Raw genomic sequence first — 24249 nt, 5'->3', positions numbered from 1 at the left:
CCTGACTTGGCCCAGAGGCCCCCTGATCTTCTTCCGTTCGGGAAAAAATCATTTCGGGGTTTTTATTCCGTTTGGACTCCGTTTCAAAATCAGATCTGAAAAGAGTCAAAAACATAGAAAAAACAGGAACTGGCACTTGGCACTAAATTAATAAGTTAGTGCCAAAAAGATATAAAAAGGTACATAAAACATCCAAAGAAGACAAGATAACAACGTGAAACCATCAAAAATTATAGATACATTTGAGACGTATCAGTGCATCGTGGTATGCTGATTATGCAAACTATATCGTTGCCAAATATATACCACCTAGTTTCACATACCAGATAAAGAAGAAATTCTTCTTTGACTTGAGACATTACTTTTGGGATGATCCTCACCTTTATAAGGAAGGAGTAGATGGTGTTATTAGACGTTGTGTACCTGAACATGAACAGCGACAGATCCTACAGAAGTGTCACTCCGAGGCCTACGGAGGACACCATGCGGGAGATAGTACTACACATAAGGTATTGCAATCAGGTTTCTATTGGCCCACTCTCTTCAAGGATGCCCGTAAGTTTGTCTTGTCTTGTGACGAATGTCAAAGAGTAGGTAATATCGGTAAACGTCAGGAAATGCCTATGAACTATTCACTTGTCGTTAAACCATTTGATGTTTGGGGCTTTGATTATATGGGACCTTTTCCAAAATCCAACGGGTATACTCACATCTTAGTTGCTGTTGATTACGCCACTAAGTGGGTAGAAGCTATCCTCACTAGTAGTGCTGATCACAACACCTCTATCAGGATGCTTAAAGAAGTTATTTTCCCTAGATTTGGAGTCCCTAGATATCCAATGACCGATGGTAGTTCACATTTCATTCATGGTGCTTTCCGTAAAACGCTTGCCAAGTACGATATCAACCATATAATTGCGTCTCCCTATCACCCTCACTCCAGTGGTCAAGTAGAGCTAAGCAATAGAGAAATTAAACTAATTCTGCAAAAGACTGTCAACAGGTCTAGAAAGAATTGGTCTAAGAAGCTCGATGATGCATTGTGGGCTTATAGAACTGCCTATAAGAATCCCATGGGCATGTCTCCGTACAAAATGGTGTATGGGAAAGCATGTCACTTACCTCTTGAGCTAGAGCATAAAGCTTATTGGGCAATCAAAGAGCTCAACTTTGATTTCAAACTTGCCGGTGAGAAGAGGTTATTTGATATTAGCTCGCTTGATGAATGGAGAACTCAGGCATATGAGAATGCCAAGTTGTTCAAAGAGAAGGTTAAGAGGTGGCATGATAAGAGGATACAAAAGCGCGAGTTCAATGTAGGTGATTATGTCTTGCTATATAACTCTCTTTTAAGATTCTTTGCAGGCAAGCTTCTCTCTAAATGGGAAGGTCCGTATGTTGTTGAGGAAGTATATCGTTTCGGTGCTATCAAGATCAACAACATGGAAGGTAATTCTCCGAGATTTGTAAATGGGCAGAGAATCAAGCATTATATCTCAGGTACTCCCATAAATGTTGAAAGCAATATCATCAATACCATAACTCCGGAAGAATACCCAAGGGACATTTATCAGCCTATTTCAGACGCCGAAAATGAAGAGGTATGTGATTCGGTAAGAAAACAGAGTCCAAAAATTTTCCAGTAGGAAATTTTCTCCATTTTGGAATATTTGAAAACATACAAAAAATGGAAGTAGTCCGGAAAGTGCGCGAGGAGGCGACAAGCCTGCCCGGCGCGGGCCCACCCCCTGGCCGCGCCGGGAGGGCTTGTGGCCACCTCGTGCGCCTCCCGGACTCCGTTTTCGTGCGGAGTACTCCTTCTGGTCTGGAAAAAAATCAAAATATATTCTCCTGTTTGGTCTGACCCCTGTATCACGCAGATTTCCTCTATTTTTTCGTTTCGAGCCTGTTTTCTGCCGCAGATCTAGGTCAAGATGTCTTCTCAGGATTCAGAGGGGGGGAGCTATGTGGATGATTACCTCGCTAACCCAAAGGTCTATGGGGACTTGGATCCTTATGGCTGGACCACTGATGAGGAAGAAGATTATGATCCCAAGGGGAAGGAACAAACAAGCTCCGATGAAGAGGAGGCTCCTCTACCTCAACCTGGACACACCCATGTGGAGTTCAAGAAGTCGAGCCTCCCTGACTCGAGGAAGAAGCCTAAAACTTTGTTTATCCCTTCTCATTTCTTGGAGGAGAGCAAGCAGGAATTATGCCAAAGGGTGTTGAAGCTTGAAGAGGAAAACGATGATCTGAGGGAGCAGAATTTTATGCTCAGGTGGAAATTAAACAAGCTCAAAACTTCTGCAACAAGTCCACCACCATCACCACCAAAGAAAGACAACTAAACATGGGTATGGGCAATCCCCTTGGCTTTTGCCAAGCTTGGGGGAGTTGCCTCGGTATCGTATCACCATCACATCTTTTGCCTTTACCTTTGTTCTAGTTTGTTCCTTTTCAGTTTTATTTTTCTCTAGTAGTTTAAAAGTCTTAGTGTTTTAGTCTTGAGTTTTTCTTTGTGTCACCCCCGATGTATTCGAGCTCGTGAGCCATATAATAAAGAGTGTATTAGTTGAAGGGCTTTGCCTCTTGCCATGATCAATAGATTGAGAAAATAACAAAAGCATGAAAGATCATGTAATGATCTTATGGGAAGTGATGGCTTCACAAATAAAAGGGATGATGATTGAAACTTGTTGAGGGTAGAAAAACGTAGACCTTGGTCATTGTTGCAATTAATAGGAAGTGATAAGGAAGGAGAGGTTCACATATAAATATATCATCTCTAACACCATCTATGATTGTGAACACTCACTAAACTATTGCATGCCTAGAAGTAGATGTTGGACAAGGAAGACAACATAATGAATTGTGTTTGCTTGGCTCCGAACAATGTTATATGATAAGAGATCCCTTAGCATGTGACGATTGCTTCCACCTCACATTAGCCAAAGCTCCCGCACTAAGTAGAGATACTACTTGTGCATCCATAAACCATCAACCCAGTTTTTCCATGTGAGTCCACCATACCTACCTATGGATTGAATAAGATCCCTCAAGTAAGTTGTCATTGGTGCAAGCAATAAAAAATTGCTCTCTAACATGTATGATCTATTAGTGTGTGGAAATTAAGCTTTATACGAACCTGTGATGAGGAAGACATAAAAGCGACAGACTGTATAATAAAGTTCTTTATCACAGGAGGCAATATAAAGTGACGTTCCTCCGCACTAAGAGGACATGCATCCAAACCTCAAAAGGGCATCACAACCTTTGCTTCCCTCTGCGAAGGGCCTATCTTGTACCTTTACTTTTTGCCCTTGAAAGGGTCATGGCGATCTTCACCAATTCCTTATCTCGCCTTTATCTTGGCTAACGTCATATGCTAGGGAAAGATCTCTATTCATATGTCAACTTGGAGGTAAGCATTCATGAATTATTATTGTTGACATTACCCTTGAGGTAAGCAGTTGGGAGGCAAAAACTGTAAGCCCCTATCTTTCTCTGTGTCCAGCTGAAACTTTGATCTCATGACTATCACGTGAGTTGTAGGAATTGTAGAGAATGAAAGAATGATTGAGTATGTGGATTTGCTTTACAAGCTCTTATTTGACTCTTTGTGATGTTGTGATAAATTGCAATTGCTTAAATGACTAAAGGCTATCGGTTGTTACTTCTCGGTAAGGTTCTTGATCCATGCTTTACTTTGTGAAGGAATTGTCACTTTAGCATGAGAGATTATATGTTGGTATTGCTGTTCTGATCATGATCATGATGCATGCATGTTCGTATCTTGTTTTGTCGACACCTCTCTCCCTAAACATGTGGACATATTTATTGAGCAAGGCTTCGCTTGAGGACAAGCGAGGTCTAAGCTTGGGGGACTTGATACGTTCATTTTGCATCATGTTTTAATGTTGATATTTATCGCTTCTTGGGCTGTTATTTCACTTCACGGTACAATTCTTATGCCTTTTCTCTCTTATTTTGCAAGGTTTACATGAAGAGGGAGAGTGCCGGCAGCTGGAATTCTGGCCTGAAAGAGGAGCAAAGTTGAGATACCTATTCTGCGCAACTCCAAACGCCATAAAAATCAACGAGGATTTTTTTCCGGATTTATAAAAAATACTGGGCCGAAGAAGCGCCAGAGGGGCGCCAGCAGGTGGCCACAAGCCTGCACGGCGCGGCCACCCCCAGGCCGCGCCAAGGGGGCTTGTGGGCAGCCTGCTGGCCCACTGGCCCCCCTCTTCTGCTATATGAAGGGTTTCGTCTGGAAAAAAATCAAGGAGGAGCTTTTTCGTGGATTCGCCGCCACCACGAAGCGGAACTTGAGCAGAACCAATCTAGAGCTCCGGCAGGACGATCCTGCCGGGGAAACTTCCCTCCCGGAGTGGGAAATCTTCGCCATCGTCATCACCAACACTCCTCTCATCGGAGGGGACTCGTCACCATGCACATCTTCATCAGCACCATCTCATCTCCAAACCCTAGTTCATCACTTGTTACCAATCTCCGTCTCGCGACTCCAATTGGTACTTGTCAGGTTGCTAGTAGTGTTAATTACTCTTTGTAGTTGATGCTAGTTGGATTATTTGGTGGAAGAGTTTATGTTCAGATCCTTGATGCTACTCATTGCCTCTCTGGTCATGAATATGATTATGCTTTGTGAGTACTTACTTTTGTTCTTGTGGACATGGGATAAGTCATGCTAATAGTAGTCATGTGAATTTGGTATTCGTTCGATATTTTGATGTGTTGTATGTTGTTTTTCCTCTAGTGGTGTTATGTGAACGTCTAATACATAACACTTCACCATTATTTGGGCCTATAGGAAGGCATTGGGAAGTAGTAAGTAGATGATGGGTTGCTAGAGTGACAGAAGCTTAAACCCTAGTTTATGCGTTGCTTCGTAAGGGGCTGATTTGGATCCACTAGTTTAATGCTATGGTTAGACTTTCTCTTAATTCTTCATTCGTAGTTGCGGATGCTTGCGAGAGGGGTTAATCATAAGTGGGATGCTTGTCCAAGTAAGGGAAGTACCCAAGCGCTGGTCCACCCACATATCAAACTATCAAAGTAACGAACGCGAATCATATGAACATGATGAAACTAGCATGACAGAAATTCATGTGTGTCCCCGGGAGCATTTTTCCTCCAATAAGACTTTGTCCAGGCTTGTCCCTTGCTACAAAAGGGATTGGGCCACTTTGCTGCACCGTTGCTACTTTTGTTACTTGTTGCTCGCTACGAATCATCTCACCACACAACTACTTGTTACCGACAATTTCAGTGCTTGCAGATATTTCCTTGCTGAAAACCACTTATTAGATCCTTCTGCTCCTTGTTGGGTTCGACACTCTTACTTATCTAAAGGACTACGATTGATCCCCCATACTTGTGGGTCATCAATGATCCAAATTCACTAACTCAAGTCCGATAATCACGAGAGTTGAGTATAGTTTCAGTGGTGAACATCTCCATGTTGATCATATCATCTATATGATTCATGCTCGACCTTTCGATCTCTTGTGTTCTGAGGCCATGTCTGTACATGCTAGGCTCGTCAAGTTTAACTCGAGTGTTCCGCGTGTGCAACTCTTTTGCACCCGTTGTATGTGAACGTTGAGTCTATCACACCCGATCATCACGTGGTGTCTCGAAACAACGAACTGTTGCAATGGTGCATAGTCGGGGAGAACACAATTTTATCTTGAAATTTTAGTAAGGGATCACCTTATAAAGCTACCGTCGTTCTAAGAAAAATAAGGTGCATAAAAGGATTAACATCACACGCAAATCATAAGTGACATGATACTGCCATTATCTTGTGCTTCTTGATCTCCATCACCAAAGCACCGACATGATCTTCATCGTCACCGGCGCCACACCATCATCTCTGATGTTTGCTGTGTATCCCTTGCAACGGCGCCTGGAAATAGTTGTGTCGACGGCACTAGGAATCCTTCAGCTACGGCTACGCCTTAAGGGACTTCCTAGGTAAGTATGCAAAGGATTTCCCCCGTGGCCTTGGAGCCTTGCGTTGGTGTTCCCTCGAAGCGGAAAGGGTGATGTAGCACAGCGACGGTAAGTATTTCCCTCAGTTTGAGAACCAAGGTATCAATCCGGCGGAAGAGTATCTCAAGATCCTGCACAAACACAAAAGCTTGCACCCAACGCTATGAAGGGGTTGTCAATCCCTTTTAGATTGTTTGCCAAGTGAGAACTGAAAGCAACAAAGGTACAAAGCAAGGTGAAAGCGGAGGTGTAAACGATGGATGTGAATAGACCCGGGGGCCGTAGTGTTTACTAGTGGCTTCTCTCATGAAAGCAAGTAGACGATGGGTGAACAAATTACTGTCGAGCAATTGATAGAACCGCACAAAGTTGTGACGATATCTATGCAATGATTATTTCTATAGGCATCACGTCCGAAACAAGTAGACCTATACTTTCTGCATCTACTACTATTACTCCACGCATCGACCGCTATCCAACATGCATCTAGTGTATTAAGTCCATAAGAACAGAGTAACGCCTTAAGCAAGATGACATGATGTAGAGGGATAATCTCAAACCAATGATAAAACCCCCATCTTTTTACCCTTGATGGCAACTACTTGATGTGTGCCTTGCTGCCCCTACTGTCACTGGGAAAGGTCACCACATGGTAGAACCCAAAACCAAGCACTTCTCCCATTGCAAGAATCATAGATCTAGTTGGCCAAACAAAACCCAAGACTCGGAGAGACTTACAAGGATATCAAATCATGCATATAAGAAATCGGTAAAGACTGAAATATATATCATAGATAATCTGATCACAAATCCACAATTCATCGGATCTCGACAAACACACCGCCAAAGAAGATTACATCAGATAGATCTCCATGAAGATCATGGAGAACTTTGTGTTGAAGATTCAAGAGAGAGAAGAAGCCATCTAGTTACTAACTACGGACCCGTAGGTCTGAAGTGAACTACTCACGAGTCATTGGAGGGGCGATGTTGATGATGAAGAAGCCCTCCAACTCCATGGTCCCCTCCGGCAGGGCGCCGGGAAGGGTCTCCAGATGAGATCTCGTGGAAACGGAAGCTTGCGGCGACGGAAAAGTATTTTCGAGGCTCCCCTGATTTTTGCGGAATATTTGGGAATTTATAGGCGAAAAACCTAGGTCAGGGGGCGGCCAGGGAGGCCACAAGCCTGCCCACCGCCGCCTCCCTCTGGTGGCGGAGTGGGGGCTTGTGGGCTCCCTGGAGCCCACCTGGCTTGGCCCAAAAGCCCCCTAGTCTTCTTCCATTCGGGAAAAAAAATCATTTTGGGGTTTTTCTTCCGTTTGGTCACCCTTCCAAAATCAGATGTGAAAAGAGTCAAAACACGGAAAAAACAGGAACTGGCACTTGGCACTGAATTAATAAGTTAGTCCCAAAAATGATATAAAAGGTACATAAAACAACCAAAGAAGACAAGATAACAGCGTGAAACCATAAAAAATTATAGATACGCTTGAGACGTATCAATCTCCATCATCATGATCTCCATCATTGTGCCGCCATCGAGGTTGTCGTGCTATCTATGCTATTACTACTAAAGCTACTACCTAGCAAAATAGTAAACACATCTGCAAGCACAAACATTAGTTTAAAGACAACCCTATGGCTCATGTCGGTTGCCGTAGCATCGACGTGCAAGTCGATATTTAACTATTACAACATCATCATCTCATACATCCAATATATCATATCATGTCTTTGGCCATATCATATCGCATGCATAGCCTGCAAAAACAAGTTAGACGTCCTCTAATTTGTTGTTGCATGTTTTATGTGGCTGCTATGGGTATCTACTATGATCGCATCTTACTTACGCAAAGCCACAACGGTGATATGTAATTTTCTATTTAACCTTCTCCTAGGACCGCCTCGGTCAAATCCGATTCAACTAAAGTTTAAGAAACAGACACCCGCCAGTCATCCTTATGCAACAAGTTGCATGTTAGTCGATGAAACCGGTCTCTCGTAAGCGTATGAGTAAGGTTGGTCTGGGCCGCTTCAATCTAACAATACCGCAGAATCGAGAAAAGTCTAAGGAGGGCAGAAAAAAGAACATCAACGCCCACAAACTCTTTTGTGTTCTACTCGAGATATCATCTATGCATGAACCTAGCTCATGATGCCACTGTTGGGGAACGTTGCATGGGAAACAAAAAATTTCCTACGCACACGAAGACCTATCATGGTGATGATCATCTACGAGAGGGAGATCGGATCCACATACCCTTGTAGATCGCTAAGCGGAAGCGTTAATAAACGCGGTTGATGTTGTGGTACGTCTTCACGATCCGTCCCACGAACCGTTCCATGATCTGTCCCATGAAACGTCTCACGATCCGTCCCACGATCCGTCCCGATCAAGTGCCGAACGGACGGCACCTCCGAGTTCCGCACACGCATAGCTCGATGATGATCTCCACCTTCTTGATCCAGCAAGAGGGGGCAGAGAGGTAGATGATTTCTCCAGCACGGCGGCGTGGTGGTGGTGGTGATGATGCTATTCCAGCAGTGCTTCGCCTAAGCACCGCTGAAACTAGAGGAGAAACAAATCTAGAGAGAGAGGGCATCACATGGCTGTTTTCTATTGTGTCAAAAACCCTCAAAACCCTTAGTATATATAGGAGGATAGGAGGGAGAGGGCTGCACCCTAGGGCAGCCTTTTGTTCTCTCTTGCACAAGGGAGAGAGGAGTCCTACTCCAATCCTATTTGGAGTAGGATTCCTCCTTCCCACTTGGAAACTCTTTCCACCTTGTGTTTTTTCCTTCTAAAACCTTATGGGCCTTAGTGGGAACTTATTCCAGCCCACTATGGGGCTGGTTTATCTCTTCCCATAGCCCATGAGGCCCCTTGGGGCGTGACACCCCTCCAGATGGTCCCCGGCACCCCTCCCGGCACTCCTGGTACACTATCGATGAGCCCGAAACTATTCAGGTGACCAAAACCGGACTTCCTATATATCAATCTTTACCTCTGGACCATTCCAGAGCTCCTCGTGACGTACAGGATCTCATTCGGGACTTCGAACAACCTTCGGTCACCAACACCTATAACTCAACTATACCGAAACGTCACTGAACCTTATGTGTGCAGACCCTGCGGGTTCGAGAACTATGTAGACATGACCTGAGACACTCTCCGATCAATAACCAATAGCGGGACCTGGATATCCATATTGGCTCCCACATATTCTACGAAGATCTCTATCGGTTGAACCTCTATGTCAAGGACTCAGTTAATCCCATATGTCGTTCCCTTCATCCTCCGGTATGTTACTTGCCCGAGATTCGATCGTCGGTAACTCTATACCTAGTTCAATCTCGTTACCGGCAAGTCTCTTTACTCGTTCCGTAATACAAGATCCCATGACTAACTCCTTAGTCACATTGCTTGCAAGGCTTATTGTGATGTTGTATTACCGAGTGGGCCCCGAGATACCTCTCAGTCACACGGAGTGACAAATCCTAGTCTTGATCCATGCCAACCCAACAGACACCTTTCGAGATACCTGTAGAGTACCTTTATAGTCACCCAGTTACGTTGCAACATTTGATAACCCACAAGGTATTCCTTCGGTGTCCGGGAGTTGCATGATCTCATGGTCATAGGAACAGATACATTGACATGCATAAAACAGTAGCAATAAATTGACACGATCATATGCTACATTTATAGTTTATGTCTTGTCCATCATATCATTCTCCTAATGATGTGATCCCGTGATCAAGTGACAATACTTGCCTATGGCCAGGAAACCTTGACCATCTTTGATCAATGAGCTAGTCAACTAGAGGCTCACTAGGGACAGTGTGTTGTCTATGTATCCATACATGTATTTGAGTTTCCAATTAATACAATTCTAGCATGGATAATGAAATCATGAAAAAGTAAATATAATAATAACCCAATTTATTATTTCCTCTAGGGCATATTTACAACACTACGAGTCCGTAGTTAGTAGCTACATGACTTCCTCTCTCTCTCTCTCTTGATTATATATACAATGGTCTCTTGGAGATCCATATGATGTAAGTCTTTTTGCGGTATGTTTGTTGGGATCCGATGAACTTTGAGTTCACGATCAGATCTATGTTTTTATCCATGAAAGTTATATTAGTCTTCTTTGATCTCTTATATGTGTGATTGATTATAGCCTTGTATTTCTTCTCAGATATTTGGGTTTTGTTTGGCCAACTTGATCTATTTATATTGCAATGGGAAGAGGTGCTTCGTGATGGGTTCGATCTTACGGTGCTTCATCCCAGTGAGAGAAAGGGAAACAACACATATGTATGATTGCTATTACCATAACAAGATGGGGTCTATTCTACATAAATAGATCTTGCCTACATCATGTCATCGTTCTTATTGCATTACTTTGTTTTTCCCTGAACTTAATACACTAGATAAATGTTGGATAGCGGTTGATGTGTGGGGTAATAGTAGTAGATGCACGCAGGAGTCCGGTCTACTAATCTTGGATGTGCTGCCTATATAATGATCATTGCATGGATATCGTCATGATCATTTGAAGTTCTATCAATTGCCTAACAGTAATTGTTTTCCCACCGTTTGCTATTTTTCTCGAGAGAAGCCACTAGTGAAACCTACGGCCCCCGGTTCTCTTTTCATCATATTTGCCTTTTCGATCTATTTATCCTATCTACCACTTTTACCTCACGTTATTTGCCTATCTTGAGGCACCGTACCCGAAAGGGATTGACAACCCCTTTAACACGTAGGGTTGCGAGTATTTGTTATTTGTGTGCAGGTGTTGTTTACGTGGTGTGAGGAGGTTCTCCTACTGGTTCGATAACCTTGGTCTCATCACTGAGGAAAATACCTACCATCGCTATACTGCATCATCACTTCCTCTTTGGGTAAATACCGATGTAGTTCTAGCAGACATCAAAAGGAATTTCCGGAGTCGTTGCCGGGTAAGATCAAGTCAAGATAGTCTCCCGCCAACGTGTCAATTTCTCGTGCCGTTGCAGGGGAGGATCTTCAAGATCAACCAGGTTCCTAATCACAAATCTCACCTCCTCGCATTTTACATTATTTTCCATGTGCCTCTCATTTTCCTCTCCCCCACTTCACAAAAATTTGCCATTTTATTCACTCTCTTTTTCGTTCGTCATTTTCTCGTTAGATATGTTTTTGAGTGCAATCTTGTCGTGAAGTCATCAGGCCTCAAGAGAACACTAGGTGGTGTGATTTCTCAAATACCAACAACAATGATTTCATCAGCACTCTCATTGCTCCTCCCGCGACTAGTACGGAGTCGTGTGATATTAATACTACCTTGCTGAATCTTGTTATGAAAGATCAATTTGCCGGTACTCCTAATGAGGATGCCACGTCCCATCTTAACACATTCGTGGAATTATGTGATATGCAAAAGAAAAAATATGTGGACAATGATGTTGTGAAGTTGAAATTATTTCCGTTTTCTTTGCGAGATCATGCAAAATTTGGTTTTCTTCTTTGCTTCACAATAGTATCGATTCTTGGAACAAGTGCAAGGATGCTTTTGTTGGGGAACGTCGCATGGGAAACAAAAATTTTCCTACGCGCACGAAGACCTATCATGGTGATGTCCATCTACGAGAGGGGATGAGTGATCTACGTACCCTTGTAGATCGTACAGCAGAAGCGTTAGAGAACGCGGTTGATGTAGTGGAACGTCCTCACGTCCCTTGATCTGCCCCGCGAACAATCCCGCGATCAGTCCCACGATCTAGTACCGAACGGACGGCACCTCCGCGTTCAACACACGTACAGCTCGACGATGATCTCGGCCTTCTTGATCCAGCAAGAGAGACGGAGAGGTAGAAGAGTTCTCCGGCAGCGTGACGGCGCTCCGGAGGTTGGTGATGACCTTGTCTCAGCAGGGCTCCGCCCGAGCTCCGCAGAAACGCGATCTAGAGGAAAAACTGTGGAGGTATGTGGTCGGGCTGCCGTGGAAAAGTTGTCTCAAATCAGCCCTAAAACCTCCGTATATATAGGTGGGAGGGAGGGGGCCTTGCCTTGGGGCTCAAGGAGCCCCAAGGGGGTCGGCCGAGTCCAAGGGGGAGGACTCTCCCCCCCCCCCCAAACCGAGTTGGACTAGGTTTGGTGGGAGGGAGTCCCCCTTCCTTCCCACCTCCTCCTTTTTTTTCTTTATCTCTTGATTTTCTTCTCCTTGGCGCATAGGGCACTTGTGGGCTGTCCCACCAGCCCACTAAGGGCTGGCGTGTCTCCCCAAAGGCCTATGGGCTTCCCCGGGGTGGGTTGCCCCCCCGGTGAACTCCCGGAACCCATTCGTCATTCCCGGTACATTCCCGGTAACTTCGAAAACCTTCCGGTAATCAAATGAGGTCATCCTATATATCAATCTTCGTTTCCGGACCATTCCGGAAACCCTCGTGACGTCCGTGATCTCATCCGGGACTCCGAACAACATTCGGTAACCAACCATATAACTCAAATACGCATAAAACAACGTCGAACCTTAAGTGTGCAGACCCTGCGGGTTCGAGAACTATGTAGACATGACCCGAGAGACTCCTTGGTCAATATCCAATAGCGGGACCTGGATGCCCATATTGGATCCCACATATTCTACGAAGATCTTATCGTTTGAACCTCAGTGCCAAGGATTCGTATAATCCCGTATGTCATTCCCTTTGTCCTTCGGTATGTTACTTGTCCGAGATTCGATCGTCAGTATCCGCATACCTATTTCAATCTCGTTTACCGACAAGTCTCTTTACTCGTTCCGTAATACAAGATCCCGCAACTTACACTAAGTTACATTGCTTGCAAGGCTTGTGTGTGATGTTGTATTACCAAGTGGGCCCCGAGATACCTCTCCGTCACACGGAGTGACAAATCCCAGTCTTGATCCATACTAACTCAACTAACACCTTCGGAGATACGTGTAGAGCATCTTTATAGTCACCCAGTTACGTTGCGACGTTTGATACACACAAAGCATTCCTCCGGTGTCAGTGAGTTATATGATCTTATGGTCATAGGAATAAATACTTGACACGCAGAAAACAGTAGCAACAAAATGACACGATCAACATGCTACGTCTATTAGTTTGGGTCTAGTCCATCACGTGATTCTCCCAATGACGTGATCCAGTTATCAAGCAACAACACCTTGTTCATAATCAGAAGACACTGACTATCATCGATCAACTGGCTAGCCAACTAGAGGCATGCTAGGGACGGTGTTTTGTCTATATATCCACACATGTAAATGAGTCTTCTTTCAATACAATTATAGCATGGATAATAAACTATTATCTTGATACATGAATTATAATAATAACTATATTTATTATTGCCTCTAGGGCATAATTCCAACAGTCTCCCACTTGCACTAGAGTCAATAATCTAGCCCTCACATCACCATGTGAATTACATTGTAATAAATCTAACACCCATACAGTTCTGGTGTCGATCATGTTTTGGCCGTGGAAGAGGTTTAGTTAGCAGGTATGCTACATTCAGATCCGTGTGCACTTTGCATATATTTACGTCCTCTTCCTCGACGTAGTCGCGGATGAGGTTGAAGCGTCGTTTGATGTGTCTGGTCTTCTTGTGAAACCGTGGTTCCTTTGCTAAGGCAATGGCACCAGTGTTGTCACAGAACAAGGTTATTGGATTCAGTGTGCTTGGCACCACTCCAAGATCCGTCATGAACTGCTTCATCCAGACACCCTCCTTGGCCGCCTCCGAGGCAGCCATGTACTCCGCTTCACATGTAGAATCTGCTACGACGCTTTGCTTGGAACTGCACCAGCTTACTGCACCCCCATTAAGAATAAATACGTATCCGGTTTGCGACTTAGAGTCGTCCGCATCTGTGTCAAAGCTTGCATCGACGTAACCTTTTACGGCGAGCTCTTCGTCACCTCCATACACGAGAAACATCTCCTTAGTCCTTTTCAGGTACTTCAGGATATTCTTGACCGCTGTCCAGTGAGCCACTCCTGGATTACTCTGGAACCTGCCTGCCATACTTATGGCCAGGCTAACATCCGGTCTAGTGCACAGCATCGTATACATGATAGAACCTATGGCTGAAGCATAGGGGACGGAGCGCATATGCTCTCTATCTACATCAGTTGCTGGGCACTGAGTCTTACTCATTCTCGTACCTTGTAGAACTGGCAAGAACCCTTTCTTGGACTGTTCCATTTTGAACCTCTTCAAAACTTTATCAAGGTATGTGCTTTGTGAAAGTCCTATCAGGCGTTTTGATCTATCCCTATAGATCTTAATGCCTAGAATGTAAGCAGCTTCTCCTAGGTCCTTCATAGAGAAACTTTTATTCAAGTAACCTTTTATGCTCTCCAAAAGCTCTACGTTGTTTCCAATCAGTAATATGTCATCCACATATAATATTAGAAACGCCACAGAGCTCCCACTCACTTTCTTGTAAATACAAGATTCTCCAACCACTTGTATAAACCCAAATGCTTTGATCACCTCATCAAAGCGTTTGTTCCAACTCCGAGATGCTTGCACCAGTCCATAAATGGATCGCTGGAGCTTGCACACCTTGTTAGCATTCTTAGGATCGACAAAACCTTCGGGTTGCATCATATACAACTCTTCCTTAAGTAAACCGTTAAGGAACGCCGTTTTGACATCCATCTGCCAGATTTCATAATCGAAAAATGCAGCTATTGCTAACATGATTCTGACGGACTTAAGCATCGCTACGGGTGAGAAAGTCTCATCGTAGTCAACTCCTGGAACTTGTGAAAAACCCTTTGCCACAAGTCGAGCTTTATAAACGGTCACATTGCCGTCAGCGTCCGTCTTCTTCTTAAAGATCCATTTGTTCTGAATAGCCTTGCGGCCCTCAGGTAGTATCTCCAAAGTCCACACTTTGTTCTCATACATGGATCCTATCTCGGACTTCATGGCTTCTAGCCATTTGTTGGAATCTGGGCCCACCATTGCTTCTTCATAATTTGCAGGTTCATTGTTGTCTAACAACATGATTGATAAGACGGGATTACCGTACCACTCTGGAGCAGCACGTGATCTCGTCGACCTGCGTGGTTCAACAGAAACTTGAACTGAAGTTTCATGACCATCATCATTAACTTCCTCCTCAACTGGCGTCGCAATGACAGAGGTTTCCCCTTGCCCTGCGCCACTATCCAGAGGGATGAGAGGTTCGACAACCTCGTCAAGTTCTATCTTCCTCCCACTCAATTCTCTCGAGAGAAACTCCTTCTCGAGAAAAGCTCCATTTTTAGCAACAAACACTTTGCCCTCGGATTTGAGATAGAAGGTGTACCCAACTGTCTCTTTTGGGTAACCTATGAAGACGCACTTTTCCGCTTTGGGTTCCAGCTTTTCAGGCTGAAGCTTTTTGACATAAGCATCAAATCCCCAAACTTTAAGAAATGACAACTTTGGCCTTTTGCCATACCACAGTTCGTATGGTGTCGTCTCAACGGATTTTGATGGTGCCCTATTTAAAGTGAATGCAGCTGTTTCTAATGCATAACCCCAAAATGATAACGGCAAATCAGTAAGAGACATCATAGATCACACCATCTCTAACAAAGTACGATTACGACGTTCGGACACACCATTACGCTGTGGTGTTCCAGGCGGTGTTAACTGTGAAACAATTCCACATTTTCTTAAGTGATCACCAAACTCGAAACTCAGATATTCACCCCCACGATCAGATCGTAGGAACTTGATCTTCTTGTTACGATGATTTTCCACTTCACTCTGAAATTGCTTGAACTTTTCAAATGTTTCAGACTTGTGCTTCATCAAGTAGACATAACCATACCTACTCAAATCGTCAGTGAAGGTGAGAAAATAACGATATCCGCCGCGTGCCTCCACGCTCATTGGACCACACACATCGGTATGTATGATTTCCAATAAGTCACTTGCACGCTCCATTGTTCCAGAGAACGGAGTCCTAGTCATCTTGCCCATGAGGCATGGTTCGCACGTGTCAAGTGAATCAAAGTCAAGTGACTCCAAAAGTCCATCAGCATGGAGTTTCTTCATGCGTTTTACACCAATATGACCCAAGCGGCAGTGCCACAAAAATATGGCGCTATCATTGTTTACTCTAACTCTTTTGGTCTCAATGTTATGTATATGCGTATCGCTATCAAGATTCAATATGAACAATCCTCTCACATTCGGTGCATGACCATAAAAGATGTTACTCATAGAAATAGAACAACCATTATTCTCTAACTTAAAAGAGTAACCGTCTCGCAATAAACAAGATCCAGATATAATGTTCATGCTCAACGCAGGCACTAAATAACAATGATTTAAGTTCATCACTAATCCCGACGGTAGCTGAAGTGACACTATGCCGACGACGATTGCATCAACCTTGGAACCATTTCCTACGCGCATCGTCACTTCATCTTTCGCCAGCCTTCGTCTATTCCGCAGTTCCTGTTTCGAGTTGCAAATATGAGCAACAGAACCGGTATCGAATACCTAGGCACTACTACGAGAGCCGGTTAAGTACACATCAATAACATGTATATCAAATATACCTGATTTTTCTTTGCCCGCCTTCTTATCTGCCAGATACTTGGGGCAATTGCGCTTCCAATGACCCATACCCTTGCAATAGTAGCAATCCGTTTCAGGCTTAGGTCCAGCCTTGGGTTTCTTCGGCGGATTGGCAACAGGCTTGCCGCTCTTGTTCGAATTGCCCTTCTTGCCTTTGCCGTTTCTCTTGAAACTAGTGGTCTTATTCACCATCAACACTTGATGCTCTTTACGGAGTTCAGACTCTGCGACTTTCAACATCGCAAACAACTCGCCGGGAGACTTGTTCATCCCTTGCATGTTGTAGTTCAACACAAAGCCTTTATAGCTTGGCGGCAGTGATTGAAGGATTCTGTCAGTGATAGCTTCTTGCGGGAGTTCAATCCCCAGCTCAGCTAGACGGTTTGAGTACCCAGACATTTTGAGCACATGTTCACTGACAGATGAGTTTTCCTCCATCTTGCAAGCATAGAATTTATCGGAGGTCTCATACCACTCGATCCGGGCGTTCTTCTGAAAGATAAACTTCAACTCCTGGAACATCTCAAATGCTCCATGACGCTCAAAGCGACGTTGAAGTCCCGGTTCTAAGCCATACAAGACTGCACATTGAACTATTGAGTAGTCCTCCTTACGTGCTAACCAAGCGTTCTTAACATCCTGATCAGCCGTAGCGGGTGGTTCATCTCCTAGCGCAGCATTAAGGACATAATCCTTCTTCCCAGCTTGTAAGATTAGCTTAAGATTACGAGCCCAGTCTACAAAGTTGCTTCCATCATCTTTCAACTTAGCTTTCTCTAGGAACGTATTAAAATTCAGGATGACTGTTGCGTGAGCCATGATCTACAACACAAATATATTCAAAGTGGACTTAGACTATGTTCAAGATAATTAGAGTTCAACTTAATCAAATTATATGCTAAACTCCCACTCAAAAAGTACATCTCTCTAGTCATTTGAGTGGTTCATGATCCACTTACACTACCCCAAGTCCGATCATCACGTGAGTTGAGTATAGTTTCAGTGGTAAGCATCCCTATGCTAATCATATCATCTATATGATTCATGATCGACCTTTCGGTCTCATGTGTTCCGAGGCCATGTCTGCACATGCTAGGCTCGTCAAGCTTAACCCGAGTGTTCCGCGTGCGCAACTGTTTTGCACCCGTTGTATGTGAACGTTGAGTCTATCACACCCGATCATCACGTGGTGTCTCGAAACGACGAACTGTAGCAACGGTGCACAGTCGGGGAGAACACAATTTCGTCTTGAAATTTTAGTGAGAGATCACCTCATAATGCTACCGTCATTCTAAGAAAAATAAGGTGCATAAAAGGATTAACATCACATGCAATTCATAACTGACATGATATGGCCATCATCACGTGCTTCTTAATCTCCATCACCAAAGCACCGGCACGATCTTCTTGTCACCGACGCCACACCATGATCATCCATCAATGTGTTGCCATCGGGGTTGTCGTGCTACTCATGCTATTACTACTAAAGCTACATCCTAGCAAAATAGTAAACGCATCTGCAAGCACAAACGTTAGTATAAAGACAACCCTATGGCTCCTGCCGGTTGCCGTACCATCGACGTGCAAGTCGATATTTCTATTACAACATGATCATCTCATACATCCAATATATCACATCACATCGTTGGCCATATCACATCACAATCATAACCTGCAAAAACAAGTTAGACGTCCTCTAATTTTGTTGTTGCATGTTTTACGTGGTGACCATGGGTATCTAGTAGGATCGCATCTTACTTACGCAAACACCACAACGGAGATATATGAGTTGCTATTTAACCTCATCCAAGGACCTCCTCGGTCAAATCCGATTCAACTAAAGTTGGAGAAACCGACACTTGCCAGTCATCTTTGAGCAAAGGGGGTTACTCGTAACGATGAAACCAGTCTCTCGTAAGCGTACGAGTAATGTCGGTCCAAGCCGCTTCAATCCAACAATACCGCGGAATCAAGAAAAGACTAAGGAGGGCAGAAAAACTCACATCACCGCCCACAAAAACTTTTGTGTTCTACTCGAGAAGACATCTACGCATGAACCTAGCTCATGATGCCACTGTTGGGGAACGTCGCATGGGAAACAAAAATTTTCCTACGCGCACGAAGACCTATCATGGTGATGTCCATCTACGAGAGGGGATGAGTGATCTACGTACCCTTGTAGATCGTACAGCAGAAGCGTTAGAGAACGCGGTTGATGTAGTGGAACGTCCTCACGTCCCTCGATCTGCCCCGCGAACAATCCCGCGATCAGTCCCACGATCTAGTACCGAACGGACGGCACCTCCGCGTTCAGCACACGTACAGCTCGACGATGATCTCGGCCTTCTTGATCCAGCAAGAGAGACGGAGAGGTAGAAGAGTTCTCCGGCAGCGTGACGGCGCTCCGGAGGTTGGTGATGACCTTGTCTCAGCAGGGCTCCGCCCGAGCTCCACAGAAACGCGATCTAGAGGAAAAACTGTGGAGGTATGTGGTCAGGCTGCCGTGGAAAGGTCGTCTCAAATCAGCCCTAAAACCTCCGTATATATAGGTGGGAGGGAGGGGGCCTTGCCTTGGGGCTCAAGGAGCCCCAAGGGGGTCGGCCGAGTCCAAGGGGGAGGACTCTCCCCCCCAAACTGAGTTGGACTAGGTTTGGTGGGAGGGAGTCCCCCTTCCTTCCCACCTCCTCCTTTTTTTTTCTTTATCTCTTGATTTTCTTCTCCTTGGCGCATAGGGCACTTGTGGGCTATCCCACCAGCCCACTAAGGGCTGGTGTGTCTCCCCAAAGGCCTATGGGCTTCCCCGGGGTGGGTTGCCCCCCCCCCCCCGGTGAACTCCCGGAACCCATTCGTCATTCCCGGTACATTCCCGGTAACTCCGGAAACCTTCCGGTAATCAAATGAGGTCATCCTATATATCAATCTTCATTTCCGGACCATTCCGGAAACCCTCGTGACGTCCGTGATCTCATCCGGGACTCCGAACAACATTCGGTAACCAACCATATAACTCAAATACGCATAAAACAACGTCGAACCTTAAGTGTGCAGACCCTGCGGGTTCGAGAACTATGTAGACATGACCCGAGAGACTCCTCGGTCAATATCCAACAGCGGGACCTGGATGCCCATATTGGATCCCACATATTCTACGAAGATCTTATCATTTGAACCTCAGTGCCAAGGATTCGTATAATCCCGTATGTCATTCCCTTTGTCCTTCGGTATGTTACTTGTCCGAGATTCGATCGTCAGTATCCGCATACCTATTTCAATCTCGTTTACCGACAAGTCTCTTTACTCATTCCGTAATACAAGATCCCGCAACTTACACTAAGTTACATTGCTTGCAAGGCTTGTGTGTGATGTTGTATTACCGAGTGGGCCCCGAGATACCTCTCCGTCACACGGAGTGACAAACCCCAGTATTGATCCATACTAACTCAACTAACACCTTCGGAGATACCTGTAGAGCATCTTTATAGTCACCCAGTGACGTTGCGACGTTTGATACACACAAAGCATTCCTCCGGTGTCAGTGAGTTATATGATCTTATGGTCATAGGAATAAATACTTGACACGCAGAAAACAGTAGCAACAAAATGACACGATCAACATGCTACGTCTATTAGTTTGGGTCTAGTCCATCACGTGATTCTCCCAATGACGTGATCCAGTTATCAAGCAACAACACCTTGTTCATAATCAGAAGACACTGACTATCATTGATCAACTGGCTAGCCAACTAGAGGCATGCTAGGGACGGTGTTTTGTCTATGTATCCACACATGTAAATGAGTCTTCTTTCAATACAATTATAGCATGGATAATAAACTATTATCTTGATACAGGAATTATAATAATAACTATATTTATTATTGCCTCTAGGGCATAATTCCAACAGTCTCCCACTTGCACTAGAGTCAATAATCTAGCCCTCACATCACCATGTGAATTACATTGTAATAAATCTAACACCCATACAGTTCTGGTGTCGATCATGTTTTGTCCGTGGAAGAGGTTTAGTCAGCGGGTCTGCTACATTCAGATCCGCTATGCTTAGAGCTAAAAGAGAATTTTTAGAACGAGCGTTTTCTATTGATTACTTTCATAAAAGTGATGAAGATCTTAAAATGATTGGTGTTTCTTCTATTGATTCTTTTATTAGTAAAATTAAGATTGATGAAAAAGGGACTCGAGAAGAGTCAACTTCAGTTAGAAGGCGCCCCTATGTCTGGAGGGTGAAAATCTTGTTGAGAAAATCGATAAAAGTGGGTTTGAAGAGGTCAAGACTTTAACTAGTGATGTGCCCCCTACTTTGGATTACAAAGACTTTAATTATGATAGTTTCTCTTTGGTTGATTGTATTTCTTTGTTGCAATCCATGATAAATTCACCCCATGCTTATGAACAAAATAAAGCTTTTAGTAAACATATTGTTGATGCTATGATGAAAGCTTTTGAAGAAAAATTGGAATTAGAAGTTTCAATTCCTAGAAAATTGCATGACGAGTGGGAATCTACTATCAAAGTCAAGATTAAAAATTATGAGTGTTTTGCTTTATGTGACTTGGGTGCTAGTGTTTCTACAATTCTGAAATCTTTATGCGATGTGCTTCGTCCTACCAATATTGAAGAATGCTCTTTAAATTTGCACTTGGCGGATTCTACTATTAAAAAGACTATGGGAAGAATTAATGATGTTATTATTCTTGCAAATAGGAATTATGTGCCCATATATTTTATTGTTCTTGATATTGATTGCAATCCGTCTTGTCCAATTATACTTGGTAGACCGTTTTTACGTAATATTGGTGCCATGATTTATATGAAAGAAGGCAATATCAAATTTCAATTTCCACTAAGGAAGGGAATGTAACACTTCCCTAGAAAAAGAATTATGCCACCATATGAATCAATCAAGAGGGCATCATATGGATCTAGAAACAAACATAACAACACTTAGATCCTACGTGTTATGCCTAGCTAGGGGCGTAAAATGATAGCGCTTGTTGGGAGGCAACCCAACTTGTATCTTTTTGCGTTTTGGTTTTCTTGTTGTTTTCAATAAAATAGACAATTATACGTCTGGTTAGATGTGTTTTTGTGGTTCAAATTAGTGTTTGTGCCAAGCAAGGCCTTTGGCATGATTTGGGTGAAAGTTGATTTGATCTTGCTGAAAAACATAAACTTTTGCGATCACGAAATTATTTTTCATTTTTAACAGAAGAGTGATTTTGAGTTGATTATTTTTTAACAGGATTAATAAACAAATTATTCACGTCGTCCTAATGTTTCAGATTTTTTGGAATTACAGAAGTATTCGAAGTAGTCAGATTGCTACATATTGTTCTGGTTTTGACAATTTCTCTTTTTTATGCGTTGTGTGCTTGTTTTGATGATTCTATGTTTTTCTGATGAGTTTTTGCCATATAAAAGTTGGAATACAGTAGATATAATGCAAAAATAAAATATGAATAGGTTTGCAACAGTAGTTATAGTAGTGGTTTGCTTTCTTATACTGACGGATCTCACGAAGGTTTTGTTGAGTTTTGTGTGATTGAAGTGTTCAAGTTTTGGGTGATCTTAAGATGGATGAAGGAATAAGGATTAGCAAAAGGCTAAGATTGGGGATGCCCGAGGCACCCCAAGATAATACTCAAGAAGTATCAAGCAACTAAGCTTGGTGATGCCCCCGAGTGGCATCCCCTCTTTCTTCTAACAACCATCGATATTTTAGTTGAAACTATATTTTTATTCGTCACATATTATGAATTTTGCTTGGAGCGTCTTTGATGATATGAATCTTTGCTTGTTTTTATTTGTATTTTAAGTCTTGAATCCTTTCTGGACACACCTTTTTGAGAGAGCCAAAAATTATGCTATGCTTGCTCCTATGCTTCACTTAAATTTTTAGAGCCATGGATTTGCTATAATACTTCACTTATATCTTTTTGAGCATGGTGTGCTTTGTTATTTTTGAAGAAATGCTCTCATGCTTCACTTATATTTATTTGGGAGTTAGTAATTTTTTTAATAAATTCTCTCTTGCTTCACTTACATTATTTTGAGAGAAACAAAAAATTATGCTCATGTTCTTCACTTAAATTTGTTTGAGCTTATCAAAAGCAACATATGAAAATAATCCCAAAGTGATAGATATCCAAGGAGGATATAATAAAAACTTTCATGGAGATCATTGGACAAAATAAACTTGATTCTTAGTAATGGTTTTGAGATATGGCAATATGATATGTGAGTCATGTTGATGAGTAATTGTGCTTTAGTAAGAATATTGATGTTAAGGTTTGTGATTACCTATGCAAGCACGAAACTCAATAGTTATGCAATAAATTTATATCCTACTTGTGGTGCATTATTCGGTGTTACTTTTAATGCTTGGGTACGAAATTTTTCATTTCTTGGTTGGTCGCTTCTCAATCTTTTTGCTAGCCTTCATTTTGCACTACGTATGATCACTAATTGTGCATCCAAAACCCTTTAAACCAGTTTTGCCATATGAGTCCACTATACCTACCTATATGCGGTATTTCCATGCTTTTCTAAGAAAATTTGCATGCGCCATCTCTAATTATCAAAATAAATTTCTCTTTTGTCTGCTCTACCGCTCGCGACCGTGAGGGGTGGCCAATATTTTCCATGCTAGATGTGTTATTCTCACGATGAGTGTTTATTCACTTGTCATTGCATGAGAGTACGACAAAGGTATTAGGGATGCGCAGTCCCGAAATGAAAAAAAATGAATTTACTTTTTGTTGTCAAATAATAAATTCCTTGGAAAGTATTGGTATGGAGGGAACCCGTGGATACAGACAAGCCATGGAAAGTGAAAGTAATGGTGGAAAAAGGAATAAACTTTATTTTCTGTTTGGTAACCGCCTATGATATATCTAGCATGGAAAGTGTTGGGAGCTCTAAGTCGTTTTCGTTGGTGGGAAAAGTATGCCTCCCAAAATGTTTTTATCTCTCAATTTTCGCTTTGATCTCTGGCACCTCTATAAATCCCTACTTCCCTCTGCAAAGGGCCTTTCTTTGACTTATGCAATTTTTATTTTGAATTTGAGTCTCCAACTTCTCTCATAAAGCACCAACTAAGGGGCACTATGATCGTATTTGAGCATTGGGTGTAGCTAATATTCGAGTGTGTTTCACGAATGGATCAATGATTGAGCATAATGGCGACGGATAACTTGCTTTAGTGTTGGTATTTTGAAAGACATGCTTGCTTGTTGGTATGCTTGAGTATTAAAGTCTCCATGTCAAAACTAGACTGTTGCTTTGAACCATATAAAATTCCAAATGTCCATGCTATAGAGAAAATAAATGTGATGAACATGTTAGGCAGCATTCCACATCAAAAATTCTATTTTTATCATTTACCTACTCGAGGACGAGCATGAATTAAGCTTGGAGATGATGATACGTCTCCAACATATCTATAATTTTTGATTGTTCCGTGCTATTATATTATCATTCTTGGATGTTTTACAATCATTTTATAGTCATTTTATATCATTTTTTGGTACTAACCTATTGACATAGTGCCCAGTGCTAGTTGTTGTTTTCTGCATGTTTTTTACATCGCAGGAAATCAATACCAAACGGAGTC

This window comes from Hordeum vulgare, chromosome 5H, assembly GCF_904849725.1.
Source record: "Hordeum vulgare subsp. vulgare chromosome 5H, MorexV3_pseudomolecules_assembly, whole genome shotgun sequence".
Classification (NCBI taxonomy): Eukaryota; Viridiplantae; Streptophyta; class Magnoliopsida; order Poales; family Poaceae; genus Hordeum; species Hordeum vulgare.
Note: the sequence above shows the minus strand (reverse complement) of the source record.